At 44.2% G+C, this 15,072-nt stretch overlaps 1 long non-coding RNA gene across 1 annotated transcript; it reads right to left on the bottom strand.

Annotated features, from left to right (window-relative positions):
* Nucleotides 1-3,552: 3,552 nt before the first annotated feature.
* On the bottom strand, nucleotides 3,553-11,645 carry LOC139433514 (uncharacterized). The gene is made up of 2 exons (XR_011642968.1): nucleotides 10,944-11,645; nucleotides 3,553-10,346 (listed from the first exon to the last, which is right to left on the bottom strand). It is a non-coding gene; the product is annotated as an uncharacterized lncRNA (long non-coding RNA).
* Between the last annotated feature and the right edge of the window lie 3,427 nt (nucleotides 11,646-15,072).

Raw genomic sequence — 15,072 nt, 5'->3', positions numbered from 1 at the left:
CTTGAAATCAGACCTTTTTCGATTGTTAAAGTGTCCAGAATTGAGTCAATTATTGAGTCCGGAGGGATATTGGGGAATGAAGGGTTGTTTAGTTTAACCCAGTTTCGGACCTGGAAGTAGCGAAATAGATGAGTGCTTGGAAGGCAACATTTGTCAGAGAGTTGGCTAAAGCTCCCGAAAACATTGTTAATGTAAAGGTCCCTTACTCTTATAAGACCCACTCTCTGCCACATAGAGAAGGCCCCATCAGTGTGAGGGGGGAGAAAGAGATGGTTGTTGCGAATGGGACTATGTATAGAGGAACCACAGAGTCCATGAGCCTTTCTGAATTGGGACCAAATTCTTAGGGTGGAAACAACAATCGGGTTATTCGAATATTGAGTTGGCCGGCTGGGTAATGTAGATGTAAGCAAAGCCAAGAGTGAGGTATTAGGACAGGATTTGGCTTCAAGCTCACACCAACTCAATGTTGGTTCCTTAGTCCATAGAATTATTTTGTGGATATTGGCTGCCCAATAGTAGTGTCTTATATTTGGAAGTGCTAATCCTCCTGTAGATCTATGCCTTTGTAAAAGCTCTTTCCTAATTCTAGGTGTCTTCCCTTGCCATAAAAAAGAGGAGATTAGTTTGTCTATTTTACGAAAAAGTGATTTTGGTAGGAAGACTGGCAGACATTGAAAGAGGTACAGAAAGCGAGGGAGGACGTTCATTTTGATACAGTTTACCCTCCCAGCGATAGTTAAATGTAAATTATTCCACCTTTCCAAATCATATTTGAGCTTGTCAATTAGTGGTGGGAAGTTATCTTTGTAAAGGTCTGAGAGTTTTCCACTTATATTCACGCCTAAATACTTAAAATTACTCCTATGCCCCTTTCACACCAGCGCCTTTTCAGCTCCGGCTCGGAGCTAGAGCCTGAAAAGCGCCGGGTTTTCCAGTTCACACCGGAGCTGCGCCGGCTCTTAGCTCCGGAATCCGCTTCATTTCCAGCTCCAAAAAATTGTCGGTCCAGAGGCAAGAGCTTTGGAGCTAAGAGGTGACGTCGCTTACGTCTCTCTTACGTCGAGGCGTGCAGGAAACTAAACCCACCTCCCATGGGTCGACTGTCAGCCTGCCTACAAGCAGTAGTGCCTATAAACACACTTTATAAAGTCAGGCAACACTAACCAGGCTTCGTGTGGTTCTGTTTATTTGTGCCTTACTTTGACCATCCGTTCGCTGTTATCGATCATTGTGGAGAGAGGCAGACGTGCTGTTTTGTATTATTGCAGCTATCGGATGCAAGTAGTCAGTTTAGCTTCGGTTGCTATGCCAACATCACCCGTTTTATACCAGAGAAACTTTCATAACAGCGTTGTGATACCAAACAGCGTCAATTCAGACTGACACACATTCACTTAGGCTAAGGGAACTGGGGATATGCATCAGCTGCTTGTGTGAGTCGGACAGTGAATACTTTAGAGCGGCCGCTGCAGTGCGAGCTAACCGGGAGCTAACGGGAGAATACACTCCGTGGAAGAGCAGCACTGCAGCGGTCGGTAAATGCTGCAGAAACACATTAATAAACAATGAACCACGGCACTCTGGAGCAAAGCATAAGGTTGGAGAAGTCGTTATTCAATTTATTCTGGCTTCGTGTGATTAAAAGCAACACGATCATCGACCCGACGCAGTTGTTGTTGTTGTTGTGAGCTGCCGTTGGGGGCAAATCAGCGATGTAAACGGTGACGTCATGACGCAGCAAGGGCAGCTCTGGGGCGCCAGTGGGCGGTGTGCACAGAGCGGGAGCTGAAAAGGGAAACCGGAGCTGAACCAGAAAAGCTCCCGCTCGGAGCTAGAAACTGAAAAGCGCTGGTGTGAAAGCCGCACTAGACATCTTGAAGGTGAAGAGTCTATCGGGGATCTGAAGGGCCAGGTCATTTACGGGGAAACACTCACTCTTGGAAAAGTTTAGCTTGTACCCTGAGAAGGTTCCGAATCGGGTTAACAGATCTATTATCTGAGGAATGGTAGATATCGGGTTAGAAATGAACAATAGTAAATCGTCAGCGTATAACGAGAGTATGTGTTCAGAGCCATATCTGGTAATTCCTTGTGTAAAGCTGGACGATTTAAGCGCAATTGATAGTGGTTCGATTGCCATAGCGAATAGTAACGGGCTTAGAGGGCAACCCTGGCGAGTACCTCTACCTAGTGTAAAATATTGAGAACTTATCCCGGTAGTACTCACTTGGGTGAAGAGTATAACAATGCTATCCATGAGACAAACTTGGATCCGAGGCTGAACCTCTTAAGGACCTCAAATAGAAAGCCCCACTCCACCCTGTCGAACGCTTTCTCTGCATCCAATGAGACCACCACCTCTGGTGTCTCCTTGGATGCAGGAGAGAGGAGGATGTTGAGAAGGCGACGGATGTTGGAGAAGGAGTATCGGCCTTTCATAAACCCAGTTTGGTCTAATGATATGATGTTTGGCGTGACTGATTCAAGGCGTATGGCTAGTATTTTAGCCAGGATCTTATAGTCCACATTCAGAAGGGAGATGGGGCGATAGGAGCTACATTCAGAATTATCCTTGCCTGGTTTTAATAATACAATTACTACTGCCTCAGTCAGAGTTTGTGGCAACTTTCCACGGTCCAGAGAGTCTTCAAACATTCTCAAAAGAAGGGGGGTCAATTTATCAATACATTTTTTATAAAACTCAATTGGATAACCGTCCGGGCCCGGGGACTTGCCACTCTGGATCAGCCTGATCGAGTCAGCTATTTCACTAGGCTTTAGAGGTTGATCCAACTCACCCTCCTGAGCTGGTGTTATGGACGGAAATTCCAGATCATCCAAGAATTTAGTTCTGTCCGCATTTTCGACAGGGGCTTGTGAGGCGTATAGTCCGGAGTAAAAGGTTTTAAAGGTGTCGTTGATAACAGATGGGATTGTTGTGAGTTCACGAGTAGGGGTCCGTATTTGTTTAATTTGTTGAGAAACCGACTGGCTCTTAATTTGGTGTGCTAGGAGGCGACCCGCCTTCTCCCCATGTTCATACTGAAATCCACGCGATCTTAAGAGCAATTTCTCAGTCTCTTGCGTTGAAAGTAAATTGTAGTCCATCTGAAGATGTTGCCTTTCTTTATCTAGTTCAGGGGATGGACATGTTGAGAGTTGGCTATCTAGTTTAGCTATACTGCCTAAAAGTTCTAACTGTTTTTGCTTTTTCATTTTGTTTTGCCTTGCAGAGTAAGATATAATCTCTCCTCGGATCACAGCTTTTAACGTCTCCCACAAAAGAGATGGTGATATCCCATCAGACATATTGGTTATAAGGAAATCATCAATAGCTTTAGAGATTGTTTCACAGAATCGATCATCGTTTAATAGTGTACAATTCAGTCGCCAGGGGGGACGTGTCTTTTGTAACAGTGTGAATGAGAGGTCAAGTAACGTGGTCGGATATCACTATGGGTGAGTATTGTTATGGAAATCTAGGGCCCAACACAGCTGGAGAGTACAAGTCAAATGATCATAACAAATAAATGGTGAATCGAGAAAAGCTGTCTTTTGGTTATTTATTTGAAGCTTCAAATACACGATATAATGATTGAATAATGTCACAAGTCGCACAGAGTATAAGATAGTCTGCGCGAGAGTGCGCAGAACAATGGAAAAGCAAAGGTTATATAGAAAAGGAGTGGGAAAGAGAACAATCTGGGTTCACACAGTCAGATTGTTGATGAGACACCCAGTGGCCTTGAGTAGATAGCATAACGGTTCTCAGAGCAGGGAAGTTCGTGATGTGTCTGACTGTGGATGAGTCTCCCAGTCTGCTGAAACAGCTGTGGCCTTGCAGAGACTGGGAAACTCATAAGAGAATATAATAGAATAATAATGGTAAAAGCACAACAAGAGGAAATAAGAAGCATTTGGTTTAAACATATGAAAGATATAATAAGGATAATAATAAGGATGATAATAATAAAAATGTCCACTACATTCCCCCCTTTTGATCATACTTGATCAATAGAAAAAACAAATGATAGGATAGACTGATATAACACATCAATGAATACACTCCATCGCTGGTTTAAGTAAACACATCACAAATATATCATAGAAAACTGGCTGTTTTTGTGGAGGACAGACTCCAATATAATGTAAGCATAAGAGAGGAGATACACACATGATTATATTGATGAATCGGAATCAGACTCTTCTGATTCTAGCTGATCTATCTCACTGTGGCGCAAAGGATTGTCTTGTAATGGAATAGTAGTATACTGAACGAAAGCTGAGGACACCATGCTGGAAACACACTTCTTCAGTATTGGGATAATCAAACAGGTTGTTAAGATGCAGCACGGTGTCAGTGATGTTCTTGGTGGCGTCGGGAATGTAAGTGCAACAGGAGTCACCGATCACATGACACAGGCCACCCTTTGAGGCGAACAAAAGGTCAAGAGCGAATTGGTGCTGCATGAGCATGTTATGAATGGGGTCAATGCCTGGAAGCCTTGCGTCGTCTCCTAAGTGAGGTTCTCTAGCCGGACGTGTAAGGTATCTATTTTATGGGCATTGTTTACTGTACCCCACCATGGGAACAGGCCACCCATGAATTTAGCTGACAGCGGACGTCATCTCTCTTTTTACCTTGTGGTGGTCGGGGTGTTGGAACTCTGGGTAATGATGTGTCGTGTGCATTAAGGACGTGAGTACAGTGACTGCTGGATTCAAATCCACTAGAGTGCATGTCCCTATCCAGAGGGGAGCCAGAACTTGATAGAGCTTGTTGCCGCACAACCAAACGTAATCTTCTGGCGCGCTAAACCCAGCATCACTGGGCCAGGCCAGTTGGAGGGAAATATGTTTAACATCAGGGAATGCTACGTTAGAAAGGATTCTCTCAGGGGCACCAGATATGTGACAATACGAGATTTTGTAAGCACCGTCACCGCACGTGTTCCGTAGGATACGGGTACAACCAGTAGTAGTTCCTAGGGGAAAATAAGGTGGTGTAAAAGACGTTTTGTGGTAAACTCTCTGGATGCAGAGGTTGTGTTTCATCCCTCTCAAATGACTGGGTGCACATGGCTGACGGGTTGGTACTTTGCGTATGTGGTATCAAGCGTGGATGCACGCAAAGAGGAGTCAGACCGATTGCTGCATGGTGGGGGAAGCTGCCTAGCATAACGCCACTCGGTTACGCTGTCTTCACCCTTGATGGGCCTTGTCAGAGCCATAAACGCGCAGAGGTGTTCAACCTGGGTCAGAGAGCGCGGACGAACTGGCACGGACATTGATGAGTCCTGGGGGAAAAGAGTGCATGCATAACATGACCCATGTTGTCCTGCGGCCTGCAACAATGATCTCAGAGTGTGCCACCAGACGTTACCGGTGATCCCACTACTGGTCTGACCCACATCAATGTTGCTATGGTCGCCTATGTATAGATTAAATGTAGATGTACCTATGGATGTCAACAGTGGCGTCAAAGGTTGCTTACGTTTTTCCGGGTCTGAGTTTTGGGCGCGATGTCTATGTAAAATGTGCCACACGGGTCGGCGCCGGATACATACATACAGACAACAAAATAAAATAAATGTGGTTCGCCCTGCTTTCCCCATGAACCTCTTAGATACCTCGATTTTGGCTGACATGCTGTGTGCTGAAAAGGATACATAAAATATAGGACTAGTCCTAACACAACTATCATGGCAAGTATGCAGAGGAACCATTCTATGAGTGTCCAGGCTCTCCAGTAGCATTCACATTGCTCACGGTTGCGTTGTCGTCTCTCCAGGCGAGCCCTCATCACGAGGGGGAAATGTTCCATGGAGTGTGTGAGTGTATTCTCTCGGTCGATTTCGTGACACGGACCGTCAGACTTCGCACACTGATAACACAAACGAGGAACCAGAGAGCATATGGAACCGCTCAGCTGGCACTCGCTCGTGACACCTTGTGTGTAGTGTGTTTTGGTGTATGTAGTGCAAGTGTGGTGCTGGTGGTGACTAGGACACGTCACTTGTTGTCATCTGTTGGTGACTTGGACACGTCACTTGTTGTCATCTGTTGGTGACTTGGACACGTCACTTGTTGTCATCTGTTGGTGACTTGGACACGTCACTTGTTGTCATCTGTTGGTGACTTGGACACGTCCCTTGTTGTCATCTGTTGGTGACTCGGACACATCACTTGTTGTCATCTGTTGGTGACTTGGACACGTCCCTTGTTGTCATCTGTTGGTGACTTGGACACGTCACTTGTTGTCATCTGTTGGTGACTTGGACATGTCCCTTGTTGTCATCTGTTGGTGACTTGGACATGTCACTTGTTGTCATCTGTTTCTATCGTTTCTCCTTTCCTGTGACCACGACCTTGCAGTGGCTGGCGTGGACCCATGTAGCTCTCTCGGCGACCTTGACCGCTGTCTGGGTGACGAGAAGCACCTGGTAGGGACCTGCCAACGATTGGATTTCCAGCTCTTTCTCCGGAAATCCTTGACCAGCACGAAGTCGCCGGGTTGGAGATGGTGAAGTGGACCAGTGGCAGTCGCTAAAGTGGATGATAGGTTAACACAATATGACAACATAGCATCCTCACACAAAGTTGTGGAGGGAGGAGGACATCCTGGAGCCTTGAGTCCCATCTGGATTAGCATAGGATTTCAAATGGGCTGAGTTGACTCCGTGTTCTTTTCCGCATCCTCATGTACATCAGCACAATGGGCAGAGCTTGTGTCCATGACAGACCTGTGTCTGCACAGCATTTTGCGATGAGCTCTGCTGCCTGTGCTGAGAGGTGACATGGAAGCGGTCCAGAACGGAGTACAGCAGAATCTGAAACAACAGAAAAACCCACCCGATTAGTGCCCCCTTGGTCGCGAGAGGCAGACCCATCAACATACAACATGAGGTCAGCGTTGGTCAGAGGAACGTCTTTTAAGTCCAAACAATAAAAACCTGTCTGTCTTTAAGTCCGGTCTACAGTAGGTGTGCACACAATGGAAATTACGTCAACCGTCTTCAGGCAATGTTCAAACTAAATGAAGTCTCTCCTTTTGAAACATCATGTGTTGAAATAAACACCTGCAGTTCAAAAAAAATGAATTGCCTAATATTTTTGTTGTGGAATCAATTAATTTCTTTCTTTAAAGGCAAAAACATGAAAAAGCTAAGAGAAAAACCCTATTGATACAATATTATTTGGAGCAACTTAATTTATAAATAGTTGTCAACTTAAAAACATGTGTTCATGTTCAACATGTGGTAATTAAGTACATACAATTTAAGATTATATTTAAATCATACGGTAAAACAAGTTGGAACTTTTGGAGTAATCAACTTAAAAACGTGTGTTTATGCGACCAATTATTAAGTGAGTGGTAATTGAAAACACCTCTGATTGCAGAGGAAAAGCCTTCTCCCCTAACCCAAATAACTTGTTGCTTTAACAACATTTCAATAGAAGTTGTCTTAACTCAATAACCATCGATGCAACCTATTGCCTTGATTTTCTTTGTTAAGCCAAGGCATTTGTTGTTAGAGTGTACGTAGACTGGGCCTCCCATATAACCTGGCTGAGCCGATATAAAAACCAATCAGCAAATAACTTTTCAATACATTATTGATTACTATTTTTTAGGTCCTTTTAGGTTGGAAGTGAACATAAGTCAGAGGTACATGGTGTACTTTTCCTTCACTTCATGTATTAATACCTTTAGTTACTTCACAGATGTGGATGAATGATGTGAAATATAATCAAGTGTTAAATCAGACTTTAGTTTCACCTGGAGTGAATCCACAAGCTACCCTGCAGAATACAAAGCCATTCAGACTAGCTGCACCTTCACCAGCTTTGAGAACACTTTCATGATCAATCATTATAAAACATATCACATATATTATTCTGAAATGGACCAATCTGCACAACGACTACTTTTACTGTCTTTACTTTCACTATATTTTGATAATACTTTTCTACTTTTACTTGAAGAACATTTTGAATGCAGGACTGTTACTGTAACACTCTGGTATTTCTACTTTTACTCAAGTACAAGATCTGAGTACTTATTCCTTTACTCAAATACAATATCTGAGTACTTCTAATTTCACTACAATATCTGAGTACTTATTCCACTTCTGGTAGTGTATTAGTCTGAATTGTAGCTACAAAATCACACAGAGCTGCATAAAAATAGAATAATATGTACACGTGTGTACAATGATTTGTAGGTAATTTTGACTACTCAAGACACCTCACTTATACATCTTCAAAGTATTGGCTTTCAGAATATTAAACTTGTTTCGGCAAATTCAGATGATAAATACAACTTTGAAGCTTGTAACGGCATAATTACAAGCAGAGAACGGACTGAGGTAACATCACAGCAAGCATAACGACAGCCGTGTGTTATGAACACATACGCAAGAATGACATCATCTGTTGCTTAGTGACTTTTTTAACATTTAGCCTTAACACAAACGTGTGAATGTGTAAGGTTTACCATTATATTCAAATGTGAACAAAAATGGACTGTCTTTGTGTACCGGAACACTGGAAAAAAAACATTTGAGACATCTATGGCAGTAAATATGTTGCAGAGGCTGGAACTTGGGAAATAATCAGATAAGAATTCCGGACGAGCGTGCATGCACAGCTGCATTTACATCGTAAATCCTGGACAAATCTCCACTCGTCAGGAGGTTTGTCTCTGATCTTTTTGACAGGAAACACTGGAATCGTTACACGGAATAATGACCCCTTGTTTAAGCAGAGAGGTAAACACTGGCCATCAACAGCTTCACGTTTCAATGAGTACGGTACGTGAACGTGGACATTAACCCTACGTCATATCTGTGAGCTGCCCAGAGTGAGTATGGCACATCTGAAAGCGCGGCAGGAAGCTCAGAGATATGAGAATTACCTTATCCTCAACCAACAGCAATGTGCGCAGAACGGCTACGTTCGTGCACATTTTCCTTTGATACACGTCACGTGACATAGAGTACATGACATATTCTGTGTGTGTAGGTGCCCAATCAGTGACTGACTCCCAATCTTTAACGATTGGACCCAAATCCCTCCATCTATCAGTGGGGCCCCCTGGCTAGTGAAATGTGTGGACCGCCCCTGGGATTTGACACAGCTGGTTGTGTCTTGTGTGTGTGTGAGTCTAACAGAGATAGCGCTACCCAGCGAATTCCAATACATTTTTAAATATGAGCTCATCATTCACACATTCTAACAGTAAAACTCTCATCATAGCATTTACACGGATCTTTCAACCCCGTTAGCAGTACAATGCAAAATGAGAAGTTTCCACACAGCAGGTGGAAAACCACGTTGACCAGTCAAACGCAACAACTCCTGAAAATCAGGATATGTCAGCAGCCCATTGATACACATTCACCAGTTCTTTATCATCAAATGACACTTTTTGAACCATCGTAGGAGATGGCTGTCGGACTTTAAGACCCTCATTTGTGGAAAAATGAGGTCCAAGCCGAACCGGAGAACCAGATCTCTGCCCAGTAAATGTATTGGGCAGGCAGATGATAAAATAACTGTTTTTTACTGATGTGGGAAATGGATTACTGTCAACACCGTTATCTCCACTCTGAAGTGGTACAGAAACTTCTCCTTTTCATAAACCCAGCACATGAATAAATCTATCACTAAATTTGCATTCAGGCAAATCTACCCTTTTTTACCACAGAATGTGTAGCCCCAGAATCAACCAAAAATGTGTGGGACATTTCTTAACGCAAACATTCACTGTCATATTTCAAATATGTACCCTTTTTAATTACAGACATGTCCTCTAATTCTTCTAATTTCTCAATAGCATGTATGATGCGTGTGTGTGTGTGTGTGTGTCACTTCCCTGGTTAGATGCTGCTTGCTGAATTTCCATCTCGCTCGATTGGGCCCCTTCCCTGCTGTCCCCCTCTGCCTCCACTCCAGTGTTCTGTGAGCAGTCCCATAATCCAATGTTCAACACTTCCACACTTGGAAACATCTTTCTTCAAATGAACGTCTTGCTTCTTGTCCTCTGCCTCTGAAAACCTCCTCTGCCTCTCCCTCGGTATTGTGAGCGGCCAGCATTTTGTTTAGTTTGCGCTGTGTCTGTGAGTCCGTTGAGAAAGGCATTACTGAGGTTTGTTTCCCAAACACCTGCTTGGTCTCCTAGGGCATCGGGTTTGTTTATCCCGCTGTTGTCGAGCTTGGAGTTGACGCTGACTGCATGGCTGGGGCTTGTAGTGGAGGTGGTTGAGGTGTTCCAACCAGATTGCCAGGGTTGTACGCCGGAGGAGGGAAGGGATACCCAGTCGAGGAGAGGTCATTCAGGCCTGCAATGGAAGGACACAGAGATGTCTGGGGTTTACATGTCTTTTGGAAATAATGTATTTCTTTTCTTCACATTCATTTTCAACCTTAATATTTTATTTAATCCCCAAGGCCAACTGCCTTTTTTTTACTCCCCAGTATTATAAACACTTTCTATGAGTGTCCAGTTTTTCCAAGTCTTTTACTTTAATTGTACTCTTCTTTTTCATCCCATCTCCATACTCTTGTAATTTATCTCTTAGGTTTTTGATTTTTAATTTACTCAAAGAACCTCCCTTAGGAAATCCGAACATTTCCGTCCATATATTTAATTTAGACAGACTTTCTTCACCATATTTTGCTCGCATGACATCAACTATCGGACCCTCAGGAGGCTGTACATACCCCCTCCCCTGCTTTGCCCCCATAGCAAAGTCTTTTAAAGTGTCACCAAAACACTATTAAAGTGTCACCAAAACACTCCGTGTCACCAAAACACTATTTTTCATCCGTCGATGCTAGATATGCCAAATATCTCTGTTTTCGAGCAGTCCCTCTCCTGATGTCATGGAGTTTTAATTACGTTTAACTTTAAACAATTTAGACTTTGCACATCTCACCGAGTATTGAAAGCCCTTTGAGTTCGTTGGATCTCGTGAAGTCAATCGGTTCCACCCCTCACGCTGGTCCCCTCGTCCCGTACGTTTTATGTCGGGGTAGAGGAGGATCCAAGATCCCGGAGCTAGCAGCCACCAGCGTCCAGAGGTTTCCCCGATCAAACATACAGAGATCCTGCCGACAACGCCATTTGTTATGGAAATCTAGGGCCCAACACAGCTGGAGAGTACAAGTCAAATGATCATAACAAATAAATGGTGAATCGAGAAAAGCTGTCTTTTGGTTATTTATTTGAAGCTTCAAATACACGATATAATGATTGAATAATGTCACAAGTCGCACAGAGTATAAGATAGTCTGCGCGAGAGTGCGCAGAACAATGGAAAAGCAAAGGTTATATAGAAAAGGAGTGGGAAAGAGAACAATCTGGGTTCACACAGTCAGATTGTTGATGAGACACCCAGTGGCCTTGAGTAGATAGCATAACGGTTCTCAGAGCAGGGAAGTTCGTGATGTGTCTGACTGTGTATGAGTCTCCCAGTCTGCTGAAACAGCTGTGGCCTTGCAGAGACTGGGAAACTCATAAGAGAATATAATAGAATAATAATGGTAAAAGCACAACAAGAGGAAATAAGAAGCATTTGGTTTAAACATATGAAAGATATAATAAGGATAATAATAAGGATGATAATAATAAAAATTTCCACTACAGTATTCTATGTTTTTTACAGCGGGAAGAAAAGTTATCGATAAAAAAGTTATCGATAAAAAAATAATCGATTCTCGAGAATGTTTTGTGAACCAAGGAGTAGAAAGAAAACTGTTTCGCTTTGGGGTGGAGAGAACGCCATGGGTCCACACAGCCTGTTTGACTCATAAATAGTGAGATGGCTTTAGCCATTTTAGAGGGTGAGTCCCGTTTTGGGCTAGATTTGTCTAAAAGCAGGTCCATTGTACAGTTGAGATCACCGCCCAAAATCAAATGGCGGGAGCTTAGGTCTGGTAATAATGATATCACTTTTCCCATGAATGCTTCATCATCCCAGTTGGGCGCATATAGATTGGCGAGAACAACATTGACATTATTGAGGGAACCAGAAAAATCACAAAGCGGCCTTGAGGATCCGCTATAACCTCAGTCGGGCTGAACTGTATTTTTGTATGCATCACAATAGCTGCGCCTCTTGCTCTACTACTGAAATTGGAATGAAAGGTTTGGCCAACCCATGATGCCTTTAACCTATGGTGGTCCTTAGTGGTCAGATGAGTTTCCTGTAGAAAGGCAATTTCCGTTTTAAGGTGTTTTAAGTGGGAACAAATTCTGCCTCTTTTAACCGGGGCATTCATGCCCTTAACATTCCAGGAGACAAGTCTTAGACATGCTTCACCATTTCCTGTTAAATTAACCATCATCAAAATATGAGCCTGAAGTACATGAAGAGGTAGTATGCAGCCTATTTAATGGAAAGCAGGAGAAACGAACAACAAAAATACAACAAAATAAAATAAACATATAGTAGGACCTAACACCCAAATTCTCCCCAAAAAAAGAAATGCTCTCAAAAAGGAGAGCCAAACACACATTCCCTTTCCTAAGCTTGTTCCTAAAACGAGAACGAGCAGCAGGACTCCAAAAAAATATGTCACTTCCGTATGACATTAACCTATAATCTAACTAATATTTCTGAGCAGACAGGGCTCCTAACTCTACAATTGGTCTGACATGCAGAGTAAACAGTCTAGTTTAGTTTATAGCCAATACAAAGTTAACCGCAAAAACCTGAGATGGTTCCTAGCAAGGCTTGTTTCCCCCGGACCGTGCCCCTTTAACACCGCTACACCGGAAGTGGCCATAGTAAACATCACACAACAACAGAGAGAAGATAGTGCACATGCTGGATAACAACATCCATCCATACCTCACGGTGGATCCATATCAGGATATCTTAATACAAACATACTCAGGTTAAACATTTCAACTTCACCGTTTCCTGAGAAGTCCGTTTGTGAGTGTTTATTTGCCGTGCATTCAGTCCAGAGAAAGTCCGTGCTCCACAGCCTCCCACTACTCCGGCGGGACAATGCGTTGGATGTAGAAGTCCTGGGCTTTTTGCGGACAGTCAAAGTAGTAGTCGTCATTTCTGAAGGAAACATGAAGACGAGCTGGGTGCAACAGGCGGAATTTTATTCCTTTCTGGTAAAGAGAATTCTTGATGGGGATGAACGCAGCTCGCTTTTCGGCTAGGACGGAGCTGATATCAGGATAAACTCAACTCGGTGCCGCCGTAGTCCAGCTTATGTTGTCTGGCCCATTTTAAGACTGCTTCTTTTTCCTGGAAACGGAGGAATTTTACAATGAAGGCCCGAGGTTTCCCCGTGTTGTTGGAGTCTCCCGGTCTGGGACCCAGGGAGCGGTGGGCTCGTTCTATCTCCGGAGGACTGCTGAGAACACCGGGACCCGTCACCTCCATTATCAAGTCAGACACAAACTTTATCGGGTCCTGACCCCTCTCGCGCCCCTCGGGTATGTTTATTATCCTCAAGTTGGACGGCCTGGACCTGTTTTCGAGGTCATCCACCCGATCCTGGAGTGTGATGGTTTGGGACTGTAGGGACTGAACAGTGGCTTCCATCAAGTTGAGTTTCTCAAAGTTTTCACCCACCACTACTTCGATTTTGTCGAGGCGGCTGTTGAACGATGCCACTTGTTGTCCCAGTGAGTTTACCGACCTCTCCAGGGAGTCCGTTGATTCTTTTAACAGTTTAGCCATGTCGGATTTGAAACTATCACTTTGTTTGCTGAGAAGAGCCTCCAGGTCCCCCTTGGTAACTGGGCAAGCGGCAGCCATGTTAGCTGCTATCTTAGCCGCTGTGGTCGCAGCTCTGGTTGATTGTGTGGTCGATGGCTGTTTCTGTTTCCCCTTAGACATTACTTCATAGTTCCCTTAAATATGAGCATGGTTTGATTCGGTTACCAGATCGGTTTTGAGTAGTATTTGATAGGTATAGAAAAGTTTGTCAGGAGCCCTCCACGCACACGTCTGCTCACTCCCTCATCAAACGGAAGTGACAATATCCCAAGAGGGGACACATGTTGATGAAGAAGAGGGGACACATGTTGATGTAGAAGAGACATGAAGAAGAGGGGACACATGTTGATGTAGAAGAGACATGGAGAAGAGGGGACACATGTTGATGAAGAAGAGGGGACACATGTTGATGTAGAAGAGACATGAAGAAGAGGGGACACATGTTGATGAAGAAGAGGGGACACATGTTGATGTAGAAGAGACATGGAGAAGAGGGGACACATGTTGATGAAGAAGAGGGGACACATGTTGATGTAGAAGAGACATGAAGAAGAGGGGACACATGTTGATGAAGAAGAGGGGACACATGGTGATGTAGAAGAGACATGAAGAAGAGGGGACACATGTTGATGTAGAAGAGACATGAAGAAGAGGGGACACATGTTGATGTAGAAGAGACATGAAGAAGAGGGGACACATGGTGATGTAGAAGAGACATGAAGAAGAGGGGACACATGTTGATGTAGAAGAGACATGGAGAAGAGGGGCCACATGTTGATGTAGAAGAGACATGAAGAAGAGGGGACACATGTTGATGTAGAAGAGACATGAGGAAGAGGGGACACATGTTGATGTTGAAGAGACATGAAGAAGAGGGGACACATGTTGATGTAGAAGAGACATGAAGAAGAGGGGACACATGTTGATGAAGAAGAGACATGAAGAAGTGCATGTTGCGTAATAGGCATGTCTCTCACAGATCCTCTCCCCCTTGTCTCCAGTCCCTCCTGGGTAACGCCCGCAGCCTCTGGTCTGCCCCGACGCCCTTCAGCTCCTCCATCTGGTCCACCAGCGCTGACTCTGCGCTGCACCCGTTCCCCCCGGCCTCCAGCTCCTCCTCCACCCTGACGGACCTGGTGTCCCCCGTCGCCCCCCCCCTCCGAGATGAGCCGCACCTACAACCCGTGGAGCATGTGGCGCCCGACACTGAGCCGCCGCAGCTCCGAGCCCTGGCCCAGCTCCTCGGACAACAACAACAACAACAACTGAACAACACTTAAAGAGGCGGTTTTCATTATTTTAATCCCGACAGGAAGTTACC

This window comes from Pseudochaenichthys georgianus, unplaced genomic scaffold (genome assembly GCF_902827115.2).
Source record: "Pseudochaenichthys georgianus unplaced genomic scaffold, fPseGeo1.2 scaffold_552_arrow_ctg1, whole genome shotgun sequence".
Lineage (NCBI taxonomy): Eukaryota > Metazoa > Chordata > Actinopteri > Perciformes > Channichthyidae > Pseudochaenichthys > Pseudochaenichthys georgianus.
The sequence above is the reverse complement of the archived record's forward strand: the minus strand, read 5'-3'. Positions and strand labels throughout refer to the sequence as shown.